The sequence below is a fragment of the Coenobita brevimanus genome, chromosome 94, assembly GCF_032717465.1.
Source record: "Coenobita brevimanus isolate Jiangsu-jjx chromosome 94, ASM3271746v2, whole genome shotgun sequence".
NCBI classification, from domain to species: domain Eukaryota; kingdom Metazoa; phylum Arthropoda; class Malacostraca; order Decapoda; family Coenobitidae; genus Coenobita; species Coenobita brevimanus.
In genome coordinates, this window is record NC_137047.1 from 5,886,516 (window position 1) to 5,908,571 (window position 22,056).

At 42.7% G+C, this 22,056-nt stretch overlaps 1 non-coding gene across 1 annotated transcript; it reads right to left on the reverse strand.

Annotated features, from left to right (window-relative positions):
* Nucleotides 1–1,517: 1,517 nt before the first annotated feature.
* Nucleotides 1,518–1,590, reverse strand: TRNAK-UUU (transfer RNA lysine (anticodon UUU)). Its single transcript has one exon. It is a non-coding gene; the product is annotated as a tRNA-Lys (tRNA).
* Nucleotides 1,591–22,056: the final 20,466 nt, after the last annotated feature.

Below are 22,056 nucleotides of genomic sequence, written 5' to 3' on the forward strand. Positions count from 1 at the left end.
TCCCTTCCCCTCACTCCTCCCACCTATGCCCTTCCCTTTCCCCTCTTTCCCCTCCCTGCTCCCTGTTCCTCCTCTTTCCCCTCTCCCGTCTTCACCCTCTCTCCATTCCCTCCCCCGTCCCCTCTCCCCTTCTCCTCCCCTCTCCCTCTTCCCCCCTCCGCTCCCCTCTTTCCTCCAGCCTGCTCCATCCTTTTCCTGCTGTGTTCCTCCCACTTTCCCCACCTGCTGCCTCCCCCTCCCTCTGTCTCCTCCTTCCCCTCCGCTCCCTCCCCCTCCCCTTCCCCCTCCTTTTCCTCTTGTTTCCCCTTCCCCCTATCTCCACCTTCCCCACTTACCCACATGCCCCCTCTCCTCCCTTATCTCCTTCCTTCTCCCCACTTTCTCCCCCCATCCTTCATTCTCCCCTCCCTCTTCCTCATATCCTCCCTCATTGCTGCTCCTCTTCCAGCTCTCTCTCTCTCTCTCTCTCTCTCTCTCACACACACACACACACACACACACACACACACACACACACACACACACACACACACACACACACACACAAAACCAGTCGTACAAGGGGAAGATGTTGGCAGAGACTGAGTGGTAGTAATAGTGAGAGAGAGAGAGAGAGAGAGAGAGAGAGAGAGAGAGAGAGAGAGAGAGAGAGAGAGAGAGAGAGAGAGAGAGACAAAAACTGGATGACTGCTATCAAATGACACTGTAAGAGTCAGGCTGTGGCAGAGGGGAAGATGTGGTTTTTGTGCGACGGATAGGGGTAGATCAGATTAACATTTACCAGTGTGTGTGTGTGTGTGTGTGTGTGTGTGTGTGTGTGTGTGTGTGTGTGTGTGTGTGAAGCCATATACCAGTACATTCACTTAGGCACTCGGTGTCAATGACGAGTGCATTATTATTATTATTATTATTATTATTATTATTATTACCTCCGCCAAGGAGGTTATGTTTTCACCCCTGTCCATTTGTTTCTTGGTTAGCTGGTTGGTTTGTGAGGAAGATTACACAAAAACTACTGGACGGATTTCCACGAAACTTGGTAGACGAATGAGCCTTGGCCCAGAATAGACTCCATTAAATTTTGGTATGGATCCGGATGAAGGTGCGGATGCAGTTTTTTTTTTTTTTTTTTCACTTTAACATTGCGAGATACGGCGTTGACGGAGGTACTGTATGTGCTCTACTGAGTGTCATTGTGGTTATTATTATTATTATTATTATTATTATTATTATATGCATTAGTGTTTTTATTTTAAGTTTTGCCCTCTCCGTTATTATCATTATTACTGCAGCTTATTTCATGGTTACTTTCGTAGGGAATGCTTTAGTTTTCGATAATAATGTATGTGAGGGAGACTTTGTTAATTTTTGCCGCTACTGTTTTAATACAAGAGAATATCATGGTGTGTAGCATGCAGAATAAATCGGTAAGGAAGAGGTGCAACGAAATCAACATAGTCGCTTAGTATACACCCCCCTGATCCGCCTCGCAACAGTCCACACACCACAAAAGTATCCGCCCGAACAGGGACTCGAACCCTGGACCCTTAGGTTAAAAGCCTAATGCTCTACCGACTGAGCTATCCGGGCTGTGGGGAGGAGCGGTACCCAGGTGAGAGTGTTGCGTCAGGTGTTGCAGGTGTAGGCCAGGTGTCGCAGGTGTGTTGGTTGCGTCTGGAAATACATAAAGCTACTCATATACTGTTTTTTTTTAATGTTTGGATAAATTTTTTCTTGGATTGGGGTCTAACTAACGATATTATTTCTGTTTTATTTTCTTCACTTATCGTTGGGTCGTTACGCTTTATGTTAGTCTTTTTTTTTTTTTTTTTTTTTTGTAGGTCTTTCTGGTCATGTAAACTTGTTAGCCTTGGAAGCATAATTAGAGCTGTTAATTCATCACGGTTACCCCAAGATTGTAGTGTGTGTTGTATTGCTGGTAACTACAACCATTACGTATATACTCTGTTCACTGTGACTTGGCGTAAAAGTGTCATCTCTCTTTCTTAAATACTGAGCTGTGACAAGAGATTAATACACTAATATAATGCTAGTCACGAAGAAGTTCAGTGAGAATACAATAATATGCTACTAGTCACGAGGAAGTTCTTTGAGAAGCTCGGTGAGAAGGATACAGAGGCGTAGTATTGTTATTCCGCCTCTGACCTCCAAATATTAGACTCCAGAAAGACGAAAATGAAGGCTTGTTTGAAACGAATAAATAGTTGTTTAAATGAGGCCCCTTGATTTGCACTTTGATATTTTGTTATGAATTGTTTGCCTTTATTTTAACCCCTCCAGTAGTCACTTTTTTTTTTTTCACTCTTTTCTTGTTACCTTGATTTTTTATCCTTTTTTTCTTGTTACCTTGATTTTTTATCCTTTTTTTCTTGTTACCTTGATTTTTTATCCTTTTTTTCTTGTTACCTTGATTTTTTATCCTTTTTTTCTTGTTACCTTGATTTTTTATCCTTTTTTTCTTGTTACCTTGATTTTTTATCCTTTTTTTCTTGTCACCTTGATTTTTTATCCTTTTTTTCTTGTTACCTTGATTTTTTGTTTACCTTTTTTCTTGTTACCTTGATTTTTTGTTCACCCATTTTCTTGTTACCTTGATTTTTTGTTTACCTATTTTCTTGTTACCTTGATTTTTTGTTTACCTATTTTCTTGTTACCTTGATTTTTTTTTTGTTTACCTATTTTCTTGTTACCTTGATTTTTTTTACCCTTTTTCTTGTTACCTTGATTTTTTTTACCCTTTTTCTTGTTACCTTGATTTTTTATCTTTTTTTCTTGGCACCTTGATTTTTTAACCTTTTTTCTTGTTACCTTTTTTTTTTTTTTTTTTTTTTACCTGCGGAAAATTTCTCGTACCGAATGAGTCAATAAAGTCTGTAGCCCTTCAGGACGGAAAATCTCTTCGAAGCTTAATAAAACCGTCTAAAGGAAGCAGGAATAAAAACAAAAGCAACGCCATGGAAAATAGTAAAGTAATGGGAAATAGTAAAGTCATAGGAAATAGTTGAGTATGTTGGTAGTTGTGGTGACTGATAAGAGAATTGCTTTACCGCTATCACAGCCACTTGTATTTCCAGATAACACCGTGCGTCCACCACTCACAGGCCTGTCTCTATCAGCGGAAGGAGTTTTTCTTTCTTTCTTTATTGATTAGATACAGAACACTTTACCAGCGTGCATTAACAAATGGAGGTCTAAATCTTGAAGGATGATCGAATAAGAATACATACACAACCTTTCCCTAACGATACTCTTTTTACTTAAACTTGGCTCAAAATTGCCTTCCTTCCGTCTTGAGTGCTGAGTTTTAACAAGAGATTAACACCAGACTATAGTGCTAGTCACGAAGAAGTGCTAAAAGTGCCATAGAAAGGATGGAGACCCACAATATATTTTTTTTTTTCTGCCACTGAGCTACGTGAAATACAGTAAGCTAGATGACGAAAATTTGTCCCCAGGTTTTCGTCCTCTTGCAGCTTATTTCACGTAGCTCACTGGCAGAATAAGACAATACTGTGGTTCTGTATCCTTTCCGTAGCACTTCTTCGTGACTAGCATCATATTCTAGTGTTAATCTACTGTTGCAGACCAGCATTCAAGATGGAGAGATGGTAGTTGTAGGTGAAGTTAGAGTAAAAAGAGAATGTTCACTTTAAGACGTATGGAAAAGCCTTGAAAGCCATCTCCTGTAACTTCTTCCCTGTATTGCCATTGGATATATTGTACTCTAGGGCTTTGTTTGGCTCACCTAGGGCCTCTCCTGCTCTCGCTCATTAACCCCTTGGCTACGCTGAATTTCTGTGTGACCTGTTAATTATACCGCGTAACCTACTGTCTGATACGAAGTTCTTGATACTAAATTCCTTATTCTTGTGATGGCTTATGGTGTTTTTGGTGCCCTGGGTTCTCTTCAGCATTGTACTGTAAAATCGCCTGACGTTAGCCGAAGTAAAATGTAAAGGAGGCAATTTGCAGCTAAGGGTATAGGAAAAAAAACAAAATGCTCCGGTGAAGTTTTAATAAAAGAATGAGCCGGAGGAGTGGGGGCTGCGTTGTTGCTAGGGTGTGTGCGTGTGTGTGTGTGTGTGTGTGTGTGTGGGTGGGTGGGTGGGTGTGTAGAGGTGGAAATTGTGAGATGGTTAGAATGAGTGGATGTGTAGTTGCTAAGGTGTTGGTGTTGGTGATGTGGGAGGTAACGGATACCTGATAGTGGGTGGGAACGTCATGGGTGAGTAGGTAGGTGTAGGAAGGTTAGGTGGATGGATGATGTGGATGAGTCAGTGGGTTGTTGGTGTGGATAGGTGGATAGTGTGAGGAGTGGAGGAGGTGGTGTGGTCGCGAGAGCGGTGAGGAATGTGGCAGATGTGGTCGTTATGAGAGTGTACTGGCTGAGTTATGAGGTGGGGGTGGCGGAGAGAGAGAGAGAGGTGGAGGGAAGGGAGGGATAAGAGGACAAATAGGGAGAGAAAAGACGGGAATTAAATGTGAGGGGATCAATGAAACTGGAGAAGAGAGAGAGAGGTTGGTAGGGATGGTAGGTGACAGTGAGAGGGGTGAGGGGTGAGGATGACAGGGAAAAGAGACGCTAGTGAAAGGTGAGGGGTGTGGGGAGAGGGGTGATAGTAGGAGAGGGGAAGGGGTGACGGTGGATGAAATGAGTGGTGTGGGGAGAGGGATAACAGTGGGTGAGAGATGATGGGTGATTGGGTGAGGGTGACAGTGGGTAAGGGGGATGAGGGGTGAGGGATGACAGTGGATGAGGGGTGAAGGTGTGTGGGGTGGGGGTGGGGGATGAGGGGTGAAGGTGTGTGGGGTGAGGGTGGGGGATGACAGAGGTTCAGGAATGTCATTTGAATAATCGCTTTTGCAGGGAGATTGTTCCAGACCTGAGCTATCTGCCTGTCTGTCCGTCTGTCTGTCTCGGCTGTCTGGCTGTCAGTTTGCTGCTCACCCACACTTCCCTCCCCTCCTCTTTGTCCCTCTCTTCTCAATTTCCCCTCCGTCACCTCTCCCAACTTCTCCATGCCTTCCTTCCCCACTACTCCTCTCTTCCCGTTTTCCTGATCCTTTCTGTCTCTTCGCAACTTCTGCTTTCCTATTTCTTTCTTTTCCCCTTCCTACTCTTCTATGGTGTTTCCCTCCCTCTTGATCTTCATTTCCCTCCCTCTTGATCTTCATTTCCCTCCCTCATGATCTTCATTTCCCTTCCTCATGCTCTTTCTACCCAACTCTCATTTCCACTTCTCTCTTCCTTTTCCCCGCGCTTCTCTGCCTCTTTCTTGCCCATTTTCTCTTGTCTGTCCCTTTCCTTATCACTGTCTTCACACTCCTCCCTCTTCTTTCTTTCCTCTCTCTCTCTGTGCAGTTTCTCCCTTTCCCTCTGTTTCCTCTCATCTCTCCGTAGGTCTGTCTCTTCTGTCATCTCTGTGTCACCTTCACCAGCAGTCTGTCGTTTATCTCCTCTCTCTCTCTTCCTCTTCCTTCCCCCCCTACTCAGCTTCAAATTACCTACCTTTCTCTCCTCTCTCCCCCTCCATCTGACGCTCCTCCTTACCTTTCCTCCATTTCTCCTCCTCCCCCTCCCTCTCCCCTTGTCTCCCATCGTTCCCTTCCTCCCTCTTCTCTGTCCCTTTGTATTTTTCTCTTTTCCTATGTTTTCCTTCCTTCACAATTTTCCCTCCCTTTCTGTCTCCCTCTTCATTCCTCTACCTCCTTCTCTCCCTCTCCCTTCCCCTACCCCCCCTGTCTCCCTCTCCCTTCCCCTCTCTCCCTGTATCCCTTCTCTCCTCCCCGCCGTCCTCCCTCCCTGGCAGTCTGTCTCCCTCACCTGTTTTTTTAATTTGCTTTTTCTGTCTTGCATCTGTAGGGTTCCCTCACACGCACACATGAACGCACTTGAAAGCACACACACACACACACACACACACACACACACACACACACACACACACACACACACACACACACACACACACACACACACACACAGTAGCTGCACGTGTTACTTCACTGAACATATCTCAAGCAGAGGGAGTGGGGGACGAAGTGGGGGAAGAGGGAGAGGAGGATAGGTCATGGTGCTTCGTCTCCCTCTCTCTCTCTCTCTCTCTCTCTCTCTCTCTCATCTTCATCTCCCCCGCCTCTTCGTCATCAGTTTCATCAGGTTTCTCTCTCCCTCTGCCCTCTCCCCCTTCTAATTATCTCCCCTCCCCATTCCCCCCTCTCCCCTCCCTGCCTCCTCCATCACGCTTCATTTCCCCCCTTTTTCGCCCCCCCCCCATACCTCACCTTTCATTCCCCCTCTTTCGTCCATCTCCCATCCAAATCATCATTACTCTCTCTCTCTCTCTCTCTCTCTCTCTCTCTCTCTGTATATTTATGTCTGTCTATTTGTTTGTTTTTCTGTTTGTTTGGCTGTCTATCTATCTATCTATCACTTTACCCTCCTTCTTTGTCCTTTCATTTTGCAGCATCACCCTCCCCTTAACCTTTTTCCCTCCCCTGCCCTTCATATCCCTCCCCTCTCGTCCTTTCCCCTTCTCCCCCTCTCCCCCTTCCTTCTTTTCCCTCTCCCCTCACGCCCTGCCCCTTTACATCGTTCCTTACCCCTTTTTTGTTCCCCTCACCTCCTCCCCTTTCTTCCTGCCTCCTCACTTTATTTACCCTTTTTCTTCATATATATATATATATATATATATATATATATATATATATATACAGTATATATATATATATATATATATATATATATATATATATATATATATATATATATACAGTATATATATATATATATATATATATATATATATATATATATATACCCCACATTATCTCTCACCTTTTTTCTCCCACACACCCGTTTCTCTCTCTCTCTCTCTCTCTCTTTCTCTCACCTTCCCCTCCCCTTTTCCTCTACCTCTTCTCTTCACTCTCTTTCTCTCCCTCCATTTTCCCTCCTTCACACCCCCCTTTCCCTTCCCAACCTTCCTTCCCCATAACTACTTCTTTTGCTTCATCTCTTGCTATGATTTTCCATTGCACTCTCTCTCTCTCTCTCTCTCTCTCTCTCTCCCCTGCCTTAATCCACAGAGTGTAGTGTGTTTATGGAGGGAATTGTATACACGTCCTCTCTCTCTCTCTCTCTCTCTCTGGGGAGGGGAGAGGAGTGATATGTATTTTTTTTCCCCTTACTTTTCCCCTCTGCGTCACTCTTTCTCCCTTACTGACCAGAGAGGAGGGCTGAAGGGAGAAGGAGGGAGGAAAGAAAGAAGAGAAAAAGTAGAGAGAAGGTAGAGAAGAGGGAGGAAAGAAGAAAGAGAGAGAGAGGAGAACATAGTGAAGAGGGAGAACGAGAAATGAGGGTGGAGGTGGGAGGGAGAAGAACGGAAGAGAGGGAGGAAGGGGTGGTGATTAGAGGAGAGAGAGAGAGAGGGGGGGGGGAACATTAGAGCAAAGGAGGGAGAAAAACTGAAGGCGAGAAGAAGGAAGCGAGTCTGGAGAGAGGGTGGAAAGACGAGGGGGGAAATGGGGCGATGGAGAGGAGAGCATGAGAGAAAAGATAGGAGAGAGAGAGAGAGAGTTAATCTGTGAAAGAAAAGTAACATTATTTTTTAACGATATAGTGATGTATTGCCCATGATCTGAAAGACAATAAAAAGAGTTAGTCATATTTTGGCATAATTCGCCTATGAACGTGTTTGGCTGAGGAAACGAATCTACATACTTATCCAAGCAACTTTTGAACGTTATTATTGTATTGCAGTTATTACCGTATTATTGTATCGTAGTATTGTATTGTAGTTTGCCACATTCCTGGATCATTTTGTCCGTATATTTACAACCCCGATGAAGTGTGTTTTGCCTCTTTTGACTTGAAACGATGGCCAATAATTTTATAACCATTCCCTCTTGTGCGACTAGATCGGTATTTTATGAAGTACAACAAATATGCACATCCCCCTCAGTCCTCACTCACACATCACCCTCCTCAATCACACATCACTCACATCTAGCTCAGATCTCATTCATAACTCACCCAAACCTTCCTCACTCATCATGCATACGTCACTCACATTTCACACAGACCTCGCTCACATATCACGCAATCCTGACAGACACGACTATTTACCCTTTAGAAATGCTATATATTGAATCAGATCCCTTCCTACTCTGCGCCTTGAAAATTTGAATAGTGTTTAGCTCTTTTAAGCGTTCATTATTTTTTTTTAAATTATTCTAGGGGTCTTTATCTTTTTTATTATTGTAGGGGTCTTTATTTTACTCTTCGCTGTACAGTCTTTAATTTCTCATGCCTTTTTTGTCTTTCTTGTAATTATGATGACCAAAACTGAACACAGTATTGCAGTTGCGGGCGTACTAAGAAACTGGAAAAGATAGGGACGATATTCTCTTATTTGGAATGCTCTGCCTGTGACTCCAACTTTTTTTTATTGTTTCTCTGCTGTGTTAGATTCGTTTTTAAAATATTTTATTACTATTATCACTCTTAAATCTCTTTCTTGGTATACATTCTCGAGTTCAGTGTTGCTTATAGGGAAAGTTTTTTTTTATTCAGAGAGAGAGAGAGAGAGTAGGGAAGAGAAGAGAAGTGGGCTGGAGTGGAGAACATAAGAACATAAGAAGAGAGGATAACTGCAGTAGGCCGGTTGGCCCATGCTAGGCAGCTCCTAGAGGAGTAACTGAACTACTAGAATGAGATAAGGACAGCAAAGAAGAAGGCAGGAGGAGAGCAGGGGCGAAAAACAGACAGAGAATGGGGAAGAGAAGGTAAGGAACGAAAGAGAGAGGAAGGAGAATGTGTATGGAGGGGTGTGGGGTGAGGAGAGAGGGTGTAAGAGGGGTGTAGGTGTAGGGGGAGTGGGTGCAAGAAGGGTGTTGGGTTAGGGGGAATGGGTGTAAGAGGGGTGTGGGGTGAGGAGACGAGAGTGTAAGAGGGGTGTGGTGTAAGGAGACGAGGGTGTAAGAGGGGTGTGGGGTGAGGAGAAGAGTGTGTAAGAGGGGTGTGGGGTGATGAGGAGAGGGTGTAAGAGGATGTGGGGTGAGGAGGAGAGGGTGTAAGAAGGGTGTGTGGGTGAGAGGGAGAGGGTGTACGAGTGAGGGGGTGTGGGGTGAGGAAGAAAGGGTGCAAGGGGGGTTGTGAGGTGAGAAGTGTAAAGAGGGGAAAAAATAGGGTGTTAGAGGAGTGTGGGGTGAGGAGACGAGGGTGTAAGAGGGGAGTGGGGTGAGGAGGAGGGGGTGTAATGGGGGGTGTAGGGGGTGCACAGCGTAGCAACAGGGGGATGGAGGGTACATTAAATCAATATAACTGTTTCCCACGACACCCATCGACCGCACGCACTCCCTCACCACCAGGCTCGCAGTTTTCCTTTATTTCCCTCCCTCTCTCTCTCCCTCTCTCTCTCTCTCTCTCTCTCTCAACAGATTCATGGACATATATTTCTTTATCTTACGTCTCTCTCGTCCTTATCTTTATCTCACTTTTGTTCTCTTCGTTTTTTCTTATTGAGTTTCCATCTTGCTTTATTTTCTTTTGTATCCGTAATTCTGTCTCTCATTTCCTTGCTTTTCTTTATATTATTTAAGTTATTTTTTATTTAGTTATTTCCTGTTTATCCTGAAGTTATTTCCTGTTTATCCTTATTTCCTGTTTATCCTTAAGTTATTTCCTGTTTATCCTTAAGTTATTTCCTGTTTATCCTTAAGTTATTTCCTGTTTATCCTTAAGTTATTTCCTGTTTATCCTTAAGTTATTTCCTGTTTATCCTTAAGTTATTTCCTGTTTATCCTTAAGTTATTTCCTGTTTGTTTATCCTTAAGTTATTTCCTGTTTATCTTGAAGTTATTTCCTGTTTTTCCTGAAGTTATTTCCTGTTTATCCTTAAGTTATTTCCTGTTTATCCTTAAGTTATTTCCTGTTTTTCCTGAAGTTATTTCCTGTTTATCCTTTAAATTATTTCCTGTTTATCCTGAAGTTACTTCCTGTTTATCCTTAAGTTATTTCCTGTTTATCCTTAAGTTATTTCCTGTTTATCCTTAAGTTATTTCCTGTTTGTTTATCCTTAAGTTATTTCCTGTTTGTTTATCCTTAAGTTATTTCCTGTTTGTTTATCCTTAAGTTATTTCCTGTTTATCCTTAAGTTATTTCCTGTTTATCCTTAAGTTATTTCTTGTTTTTCCATATTTCTTGTTTTACTTCTACTTATTCTTTTTTTGGCAGTGTTTTTTTTTCTCTCTCCATTTCTCTGCCTCATAATTTTCCTTTTTTCCTCCCCGTTTGGTCGATAGTTTCCCTTTTTTTTCCCTGTTTTTCCTTCGTTCTTTTCCGTTCTTCTCCATAATCTTTCCTTTCTCGTCCCATATTTTCTGTTCATATTCCTGGTCTTCTTCTTTTGCTCCTCCCATTTCTTTGTGTGTGTGTGTGTGTGTGTGTGTGTGTGTGTGTGTGTGTGTGTGTGTGAGTGTGTGTGTGTGTGTGTGTATCTGTTTGTGTGCATTTCTGGCTATGTGTGTGTGGTGGGGAGGTATGTGTGTATGTGTCGCTCTGTGTGCGTGTCTGTAAAGCTGTGTGTGTGTGTATGAGAGTGAGAGTGAGCGTATGTGTGCGTATCTGTGTCGTGTGTCCGTGTGTCTGCCTGTATGTCTTTGTGTTCGTGTCTGTATGTGTGTAATTTGTGTCTTCTTATAGTCTTTTTAGTCTTTTATCCTTTGTGTGTGTGTGTGTGTGTGTGTGTGTGTGTGTATGTGTGTCCTTTTGCAATTTTTTCTGCCCTTTATCCCTATTCACCATTTTCCTCTCAATCCTTTTTCCCCTTCTCCTCTCTCCCCCTTCTCGTTTTTTTTTTTTTTTTTTAGTCACCCTTTTCTTTTCCGTGTCGTAATTTTTCTCTTGCTTGGCGTTCACTCTTTTCTTTTTCTTTTTTTTCCTCGTATCTTTTCGTTCCATTTCAGTATCAATGTCCATAACTCCAATTTTATGTTTTGATATTTTTCGTCTCTTCGCCTTACTGTTTCTGCTTCTGCCTGCCTTTCTTCCTTCCTTCCTTCACTTCCTCCTTCCGTCCTTCTTTCTTTCTTTCCATCCTTTCGTTTCTTCCATAATTCCCTTTTTACTTTGTTATTTGCGTCTACTGTACTTATTTTTTTTTCCTCGCCTATCTTCTGTTCCTTTTCTTTCGGCGTCTCTTTTTTCTTGTTCTAGCTATTTTCTGTCTTCCCTCCATTCGTTATCTCCATTCTCCCTGTCTTACATACTTGTCTCTCTCCCTTCTCCTCCTCTTTACCACATTCTCCCTCGCCCTCCTCCCAACCCTCCATAAATCTTACTTTTTTGTATCTCGCATCCCTCTTATTTCGCTTTTTTGAAGTTTTTGTAATTTTCCTGTACCGCCTCCCCCCCCCCCGTCCCTGTATCTTACTGTCTGTCTGTCTGTTTATTTATCTGTCTGTCTGCCTGTTAATGGTATGTGGGGGGGCGCTCACCATCCACTCACTTGATGTAGTGCTGCTGTTGGATGCCTGCCCTTTTCTCTCCTCCTTTCTTCTTTCCTTCCTTCCTCTTCTTTCTTTCCTCCATTCTTTCTTCATCTGTCTGCGGGTGACTCTACACTGAGTGGCAAGGCAAATGGTGTCCTGTACGCCTGACCAGGATTTTCCTGTACATCAGGAAACCATTTACTACGCTGGGTGGTAACCGTATAACCAAATTATGGCGCCTGGTGGTTTAGTGGGTAATTAAAACGCTCGGATTGAGCCGGTTTATTGCTTACGTAATGCCACTTTGGGATGAGTGAGGCTGGTCACTGTCACCTTAAGTGTCAGGACCAACTTGCCTAGCCCCGGCCCTCTACGCTCCATACGGGGCGACACTGGATTAAATGATGATCTGTTTATCCGTCTGTCTATCTGTATCTATGTCGTTCCCTATATCCAATTATCTATCTGTCTATTTGTTTATCTATCTATTTATCTGTATCTGGATCTGTCTTTATCTATCTGTCTGTCTCTGTCTATCTGCTTCAACACATTTCTGATCAGGTTGCAAGTATCAAAGCCTGATCACCCGGTAGGGACCATAATGCCTGTGTGATCTGTGTAACTGTATCTCTGTGCCACTCACTCCTTTCCTCCTGCTGCCCCTCCACTGTTTGCCCCTCTCACAACCCTGCCTTTAGCCGCGATATTTTGCTGAATCCCTCCCTCTCCCTTTTCCTAACCTTTCCTTTCATAAATTCTCTCTCTCTCTCTCTCTCTCTCTCTCTCTGCTTTCCTTATTACCGTGTTCTTTGGTCATTGTTTTTTGTCATTATAGTATATACTGTATATTATATATATATATATATATATATATATATATATATATATATATAATATCCCGTTTCCGCATGAATTCCTCTCCCACCAGCATCAGTAAAAAATTGAGAACATTCTGGACGTTGACGTTACTGTGGTACCGGGAACAACGCAAAACCCTCCCCACCACATGGCGAGAGAGAGAGAGAGAGAGAGAGAGAGAGGGGGGGGGGACATTATACTGGATGTATACTGTATACAGGGCATAAGAACAGAGGATATAGTCTGTTCGGGATGGAAGCCATACTGTGAGACTGTAAGAAGTACTTTCAGATGGAAAAGGAAGCATTGTCGGTCTTCTTTGCCGATTTATGCCGCACATTATACTGTTGTGGTTTGTACTTGTGCCGCACAGGACAAGATAAACGCTCAGTATCGGAGCATTAGTTTCTATATTAATGCTAAATTACAACCAGCAGCATGGTGCAGGGTGGGCAGAGCTGAGGCCTTAATTACCCAGAGGTATGTCCGGCGAGGTTAATCCGGCTTAACCATTTTCTCAGGAAGGCTGAAATGGACGATTAACCCCGCCCAGCCTGACTTTAATCTGGCTTAACTTTTTTCTCAGTAAAGGTCTAATGGTCGGTTAACTCCACCTGTATCAGGGACAGGTGTGCAGAGGCCGCATGGTGATTGCCGGTGAATAGAGGAATTGACAAGGATAGCATGAGTACGCCACAACACCGTAGCATTGTCCTGTATGTTATTTAAGTCCTGTTATTGTCGACACAGTTTGCATCCATGACATGCAAGAGGATATGGAGTTGTGCAGGATAAATCGTTAAGGAAGCGGTGTTAGGAAATCTACAACTCTGAAATACGACCCTCAGAAAATCACACACACACACACACACACACACACACACACACACACACACACACACACACACACACACACACACACACACACACACACACACACACACACACACACACACACACACACACACACACACACACACACACACACACACACACACCTTCCAGAATCCAAAATAACCCAGCCAGCAAGCTTTATATGACGTCGCTAATCACACTACTCGTTGGCACCGCGTCCACACCATTCTGTTCATGTCATTACCCTGGGGAAGTATTCGTATTGCAGTTTAACCCACTTTTTACGATAAACATGTGTTCGTGCGACTTGTATATTGTTAAGGGAAATAAGTAGTTAATTTTCCATCGCCTTATTACTGAATTAGGTTGGGCTGTGAAGTGGTGGTTAGGTATATGAGTAAGGACAATATTTTAAAGAACTGAGTCTAGCAATTAAAGTTAGCCCAAATTTTGTACATGGATATTCGAAGTTAATTCAATAAGTAAAGATAGTAGTAATGTGGACTGTCTTATAATAACTCGTCTCCGAATTTTTCTTGCGTTAAAATATAAGGAAGAGGAGTAACGCCTTCCTTCAGAATACGTGAGTTATAATTATCAGTTACTTTGGTTACTCATGCTGCTGAGGTAACCATGCTTGTGCTGAAGGGTTGAATGAAGTTTATATCAACCTCTCCTCTTCAGAATGTCCCTCTTAAGTAACGTCGTCTTTAGTTAGCAAGAAGATACAGATTACGTCCTGGGGGTGAGAGGGTTAAGAACATAAGAACATAAGAAGAGAGGATAACTGCAGTAGGCCGGTTGGCCCATGCTAGGCAGCTCCTAGAAGGGTAACTGAACTACTAGAATGAGATAAGGATAGCAAAGAAGAAGGCTCTCCCCCGCCCTCCAAACCCTCCAGCTGAGTCCGGCAGGAAAAAGTCAGAAAGAACACCACGCCGTATAGAAAAACTGGCGTGGACATTTACAGGAAAGTGTGAAAGGAGAATAGAGACTATCATAGTGTAACCTGAAAAGAAAATTTTTTTGAATTAGTATTGGTTATAAGATTTTCTTTATTCTATATCCACCCCTTATTTGTCATATGCTTATCTAGCCTATGCTTGAAACTCTCAATGGAAGAGGCAGCAACTACTTTACTAGGTAGCTTATTCCATTCGTCTACTACTCTATTACCAAACCAATTTCTACCAATTTCCTTTCTGAAACGGAATTTTTCTAGTTTGAAACCATTATTTCTAGTTCTATCCTGTATGCTTACTTTAAGTACCTTGCTAATATCTCCTTTATTTATACCATTCATCCACTTAAACACCTCAATTAAGTCTCCCCTTACTCTACGCCTCTCTAGCGAATGCAGACTTAGTCTTTTCAGTCTGTCTTCATATGACAGGTTCCGGACGTCATGTATCATTTTAGTCATTCTTCTCTGTACATTTTCTAACGAATTAATATCCATTCTATAGTAAGGACACCAAAATTGTACTGCGTAGTCTAAATGTGGCCTTACTAATGCTAGATAAAGTTTCAGTATTACTTTAGATGATCTATTGCTCACGCTTCTCGAAATAAATCCTAGGACCCTATTTGCTTTATTTCTCGCATTAATGCACTGTTGCCTTGGTTTAAGGTCGTTACTAATCATAACTCCTTGATCTCTCTCGCATTCCGATTTGCTAATTTCTTTGTTATCTAAGCTGTATTTAGTATCTCCAATGGTCTTGCCTACGTTAAGTACTTTACATTTTTCAACGTTAAATTCCATTTGCCAAGTTTTAGACCATTTGGACAATGTATCGAGGTCTTTTTGTAAGTTATGGCAATCGTCAGTCGAGTTAATGATACGCCCTATTTTTGTATCGTCGGCAAATTTGCTGATTCTGCTATTTACTCCTAAGTCTAGATCATTTATATATATGATAAATAATAAGGGACCGAGTACTGAACCCTGTGGTACACCGCTAGTTACTAATCCCCAGTCCGACTTAGTTCCATTTATTAATACTCTCTGCTTTCGTCCTTTCAGCCAGGATTCTATCCATTTTAAGATATCGCCGTCTATACCGTGTGCTCGAACCTTTCTAACTAACCTTTCGTGTGGGACTCTATCAAAAGCTTTACTAAAGTCCAGATAAATAACATCGTAAGCTTTATCGCTATCTACTGCCTCATAGACCTCCGAGTAGAATGACAACAAATTTGTGAGGCAGGATCGTCCTTGCCTGAATCCGTGCTGACTTTCGTTTATAAGATTAAATCTTTCTAAGTGTTCTCTAATCTTATTTGCCAAAATTGACTCTAACATTTTTCCTACTATTGACGTTAGACTTATCGGACGATAATTCGACGCAGCTGATTTATCACCCTTTTTAAAGATGGGCACTACGTTTGCGGTTTTCCACGCCTCTGGAACTTCTCCTGAACTTAAAGAGTCATTAAATAACGTTAAAAGTGGCTGACATAATTCTTCTTTGGTTTCTTTTATAATTTTTGCATATATATCGTCCGGACCTGGCGATTTTTGAGGTTTTAACTTATTAATTTCTTTCAATACGTCCTCCTTACAAATGGTTATTTTACTAAGAATATTTTCCGTATTCTCATGGTAAATATTTGCTGCTTGCGGGACCAGGCTTAGATTTTCCTTGGTGAATACTGATATGAAATAATTATTTAGGATGGAGCACATTTCTTTATCTTCACTGGTAATGTCACCTGATTCTGTTCTGAGTGGTCCTATCCTATCTTTATTTTTCGTTCGGTACATTTGATAAAAACCCTTGGGGTTTACTTTTGATTCACTTGCAACCTTAATTTCATAACTTCTCTTTGCTTTTCTTATCTCCCTCTTTACTTCTCTATTTAAAATTGTGTACCGCTTACGTAAGTGTTCCTCTCCACGTTTTATTTTTCTATATATTCCTTTCCTTTGTCCTATGAGAGATTTTAATCTGTTGTTTAACCATCTTGGTTCTGAATTGTTAGTTCTAAACGGTTTTGAAGGAATATATCTATCTTGGCCTCCGTGTATTATATTTATTATCTCAGTGTCACCCTTATTCATTCTGCTTGACCTGTCCCTCACACTGCAATTGTCAGGGTGTGAGGACGTGGAGGGAAATTGATGTAGGGGAGAGTCTGCAGTGTGTGATGTGCTTTGCTGTGTGTACCCGCATGCTGTCCCCCCTTTCTCTCTCTCTCTCTCTCTCGTTTCCCCTTCCCTCCCTTCCTTTATTGCTGTTTTCTTTATTGCACTGTTCATATTTCATTGTTTTTGTCTTGTCCGAACGTTTATTACCTCCCCCCTCTCCCCTCCTCTCTCTCTCTCTCTCTCTCCCTTTAAAAATCCTTCTTTATATGATGTAATTTCTTTTCTTTGATAATATGCCCATTTTAAAGGGGAAAAAAAAGTAGTATTTCTTATTAGAGAACGAAGACGACAGGGAGAGAAAGAGAGAAGAGGAGGACAGGGGGAAGAGGAAGAGATTGAGAAGAGGAAGAGAGGGAGAAGAAAGATAGGGAGGAGGAAGAGAGAGAGAGAGAGAGAGAGAGAGAGCGGAACGATAATGAATTTTTGGGCATCTCCCACTCTCATAACCACACACACACACACACACACACACACACACACACACACACACACACACACACACACACACACACACACACACACACACACACACGAGGGAAAGAAGTTGGGGAAGAAATGAGGACTGGCCTGCAAAGGGAAATAAAACGTAAAAAAAGAAGCAGAATAATTTGTATCGAAGTAATTTATTTAGAAATGGCATAGGAGACGATGGAGGAGAATTACAAAAAGGAGGAATGAGGAGAAAAATGATAACCTTAAATTTCAGATATAGATGATAAAAAAAAAGATTATTGGAAGTTATGAATTTTGCGGCTCAGACTGAATTTCCATCTTTTTGTATTCCTTCTCCCTTTTCAACACTGATGTGAGTTATGGTTTTTTGACGTGGCGTATATGCATGTGAGTATGTGTGCTTCTAGATGTGTATGTATGGCAGGGAATGGGTGTGGTCAGCGAGGGAAGGGAGGGAAGGAAGGAGGAGGATGGAATAGGAAGGAAGGGGTGAGAGGCGGGAGTGACGGGTAATCTAAATGATGGGCAACAGGAGCATGTCAGAGAAACGTTAAGAGTGATAAGAAAACGAGATAGTTTAACAGTACTATCCCTGCTGCTTTGCCCGTTAGTATGGACGCCTTACATACGAAGACACTATAAACTCTGACTATTCATATGAGGCACACTCAGGACTGAACCCTCTTCTTTGAGGGAGGGTTAACTTTCCCATGCTGGCAGCGCTGGAGTAATGGGATGTCTGTAGTGAGAGTAATGCATATGGAAGTGGATCTGTGGTAGTGGTTGTGTGTGTGTGTGTGTGTGTGTGTGTGTGTGTGTGTGTGTGTGTGTGTGTGTGTGTGTGTGTCAGTTTGTAGGCCTATATCCCATCAATATGTCAACAAGCAGGAACCTCAGAGTTTTGTTTCACCTCCTAGGGTCCATGGTAGTGAACCGTCCAACATATTCTCTGCTTTTCTTGCTGTTGTTTTCAGGCTTCCCGTGTGTTGTGGGTCGAGTCATAATGTGGTGGGTTGTGGGGGGATCCATCAGCCACCTGTCCCATTATCAGGTTATCTACTGAGCCGGCAGGGGGATGAGGGGGAGGTGGGGATGAGTGGAGGGGGGACAGGTGAGTGATGATCAGGAAATGACCTGACCTTCCCAGGAAACTGGGTCACGTCAGCCAGGTTGTTATTGAAGAGTTATTAATTATGCTTCACTGGAGTGGTAGTGGTAAATATAAAGAAATTCAAAGTCTGCTTAGAAGACGAACGGTGTGGAAGAAAAGAAGACAGGGAAAGGATAAAGGAGAAAGTGGAGAAAGAATGGAGGGCGAAGGAGATGCACAGAAGAGAAAGGAAAGGAGGGAGACAAAGAAAAAGATGAGAGATAAATGAAGAATGAAGGGAAGGAGAGAGAGAGAGAGAGAGAGAGAGAGAGGAGAAATACCACGAGGAATAAGAACTAATAAATATAAGAAAAAAAAATGGGATGGTTAGCTTGAGCAGGGGGAAATAACAAAAGATATTGGAAAGAAGAAAAAAAATGGGAAAACAGGAATATGAGAAAAGACAAGAAAAGCGAGAATTTAAAGAAAGAAAAAGATAAGACAAAGGAACAGAAAGGGAGGAATATGAGAAAAAGAAGGAAGGGCAAGAATGGAAACAGAAGAGAGGAAAGAAAGAGAAAATGGAGAATGAAATGATGATGATGGAAGAGAGAGAAAGAGAGAGAGAGAGAGAAGCAAGGAGGATAAGAGATGGAAGAGAAAGGGGAAGTGGGAGGAAATAAACAGCTTCCTTGTCTTTCATATCTTCATTCTTGTTCCCTTTATTCTGTATTTTACTCCTTTCATACTTTTACTAATCCTTTATTTTTGTTGTGGTTTTATGTATTCCATCTCTTCGTTTTTTCCCCTCGTTTTTCATGCTTTACTTGTTTTTTTACTTTATTTCTCCTCCTCCTCCTCCTCCTCCTCGACCTGTTTCCCTTCCCATCTCTCCTTTCACTTTCCTCATATTTTTCGTGCGTCGTCGTTGTTCTTCGTTTTTTACTCTTACACTTTCTCTGCTTCTTTTTTCCTTTCACCTCCTCCTCCTCCTCCTCCTCATCATCATCATCATCATCATCATCATCATCATCATCGTCTTCGTCGTCGTCGTCGTATGGCAGCTGATCATTGGCCTACGTATCGTCATCATCATCATCATCATTTTCTTTCTCCATTCATTATTCCCTTTCCCCATCCTTTTCCTCCTCTGTTCCCACTTCGTTTTTGCTTTCCCTGTCTATCATTTCCATTTCCCTCTCTCTTTTCCTCCTCCATTTTATGCTCCTCCTCCCCCAATTTCTCCTCCTCCTCCCGCCTCTTGAAGAGTCCATTTGACCCAAATACATAAGTTGCACTGTTCCCTGATCCTCTTTCCTTCCACCTTCCTTCCCCCCCCACCACTCTCTCTCTGTCTCTTTCTCTCACCGTCCTTTGTCTTTCCCCTTTTGTATATATATAAATTTCAGTTTATTTTCCAGTATTCTGTGTATCTCTGTCTTTCTCTTTGTTTTTCTGCCTGTACACTTGATAGGTATGCTTGTCAGTGTACCTCGGCCAGCAAACATGGACGGAGGTTATGTATTCACTTGTGTCTGTTAGTGTACAAGGTATCTCAAAAAGTTATAAGATTTAAATGAAAATGTGGTGGATAGATAGACAGTGGGTCGAGGAAAAGTTGGTTAGGTTTTGAGGTCGATTGGGAGGCGGATGCTGAAATAAATAGTATTTTATTTTAATTTATTTTATTATTTATTTATTTATTTATTTTGGCTCTGGCGAAGGTTTGCACTCTCTGATATTATGTTACAGGGCAGACTAAGACCGTAGAGTCAGCTGACTTTGTGTGACCGTAGAAATATTCGTGTGGTAGGAAAGAGAAATTACGGCAGTAAATTGTAACGTCTTTTGGCGCTGGCGGAGGTATTTACTCTGAGTACTTTCTAGTTTGGTTTGGTTTGCAGCACCAGTAGAGTCGGACAGATCCAGCGTGTCCCTAATTGCGTCACTCACTCGTTCACTGAGTCATTATCATTTTCAAGGATGAAGTTTGTCAAGTTGCATCATTGGAGGTTTAAGAGCGTCACGTTTATGTGGGGGGGGGGGGATGTTGAGGTGGGTATTGGTGGTGTGTCTGAGGTGTGTGTAGTACGCGTCACAGGTGGTGTTTGATGGATGTGCCCAAGGATGAAAAACATTTTAGTGTGCATTGGTGTGGCTGGAGTGCGGGCGACTGTGAAACATGTCCTTTGTGTCGTTTTCCTCGTAATGATATACATCCTTACTGTGTTTTTCTGTATTTTATCCCGTGTGAGGCATATTCCGCACAACTCAGAATAAACATCCCTCGAAACGAACAGTAACCACTTATTCTTCGCGCGACGTAGAAGGTGACAGAAATGGGCGGTAACTGAGTACTGAACGCCATCTTTCACTGTGCTGAGGTGAAGGTGTGTCGACCCCCCGTCCCAGCGCTTATGTTACATGTAGGCTTGTACACACGAGAGGGAGGTTGTACCGGGGAACTGCGGATGTATTATTAAAACTGACAAAGGTCCACACGAGTCTCTGGTTCATGGTAGTCAATTTTAGGACACCTGTGAGGAGAGGACTAAGGCGTCTGCGTGTAGATAGGAAGATAGACAGACAGATAGATAGATTGATAAATAGATAGGTAGATAGATAGATAGGTCGGCAGGCAAGTAGACAAGGTAGGAATTAGTTAAACTGCATTCACAACACAATTACAAACAGAGTAGAAAGGGCAGACATCATTATTTTAGTACTCATGATATACGCTTCTATAATGACATCAGAAATACTATGCTTATCTTCCCGTTCGCCACGTCTGTCCCACTTCATAGTCTCCCGCTTAATAATACTCCCTTTGGTTTCCCCTGGTGTATGTCTTCAAAGATCCTTCCCCTTGGACTCCACGAACTCTGCGTACTGTGTTTACTTTGAGGGAGAGTTAGTATTGTGCCGGGCTGTATTTCAGGCCTTGAGAGAGAGAGGGGGGGGGGAGAAGGGATGGATGGAGGAGAGAGGTGATAAAACGCATTTCATGTTTTGAGAGAGAGAGAGAGAGAGAGAGAGAGAGAGAGAGAGAGAGAGAGAGAGAGAGAGAGAGAGAGAGAGATCACAGCAATGATCAGCAGAAAAACATGACGTGAATAAAAGGACGGAGGAGAGTGAAACAAAGAATTAAAGGGAACGAGGATGAAAAGAAAATCCGGAAGTAAAAGAGTGGGAAGCGTCAGGTGGGAGACAGACAGACAGACGGACAGACAAGAGAGAGACAGACTGATAAAAATTTGCGCCGAATGAAAATTGCTATATGGATGAGAAAGTGTTGGAATGGTGTGAGAAAGATATATAAAAACTGTGAAGCAAATGAAAAGAGCGAGCAATGTAAGTAGAGCAGGCGTGGGTGAGGTTAGAGAGCAGTACTAGAGAGTGGACTGAGAGCAGAGACTAGAGAGAGCAGGGGGTGGGGGAGTTGTAGAAGGGGTAGTAGAGAGAGAAAAGAGATTGTATAAATAACTATTATTCTCATAGTCTTTGATAAAACAGTGAAGATTTAGCTTTAAAATATCGTCTTAAATGGTGTATCATCATTGTATGGAAAAACACAGATGTATTGGTTGTGCTTCTGATGTAAAAACTGCGTGAACGAGAGAGAGAGAGAGAGAAAGAGAGGTGGAGGGGGTGGGCAGTACCAGATCGATGCCAGTGTCCAGACGCTCCCCAGACAGCATCACCCCCACACCCCACGCCCCTTCCCCCTCCTCCCTACCCTTCAGCCTGCCTTTCTGCCTACCCCTCCTTCCTACCTTCCTGTCTACCACTCCTCCCCTCCCCCCTACTTTGCTGTCTGTCTTTCTACTTGCCTCCCTGTCTTTAGATCTCTCTGCCTTCCTATCCTTCTTCCCGTCCCACTCATCCTCTCTCTCTCTCTCTCTCTCTCTCTCCTCGCGTCCCTGCCCTCAGCTGTCTTCCCACTTCGCTTTCTCTTTCCTTATCTCTCTTCCTCTTTACCTGCTGTCTTTCTCTCTGCCTCCCTCTCACCAACCCTCTCTCTTTCTCTCTTCCTGCCTGCCTCCCGACTCTCCCTTCCCCTCTTCCTCTTTATCTCGCTCTCTTCGCCATCCCTCGTCTCTGCCTTCCTTTCCTCCACTTTGCCTCTCTCCCTATT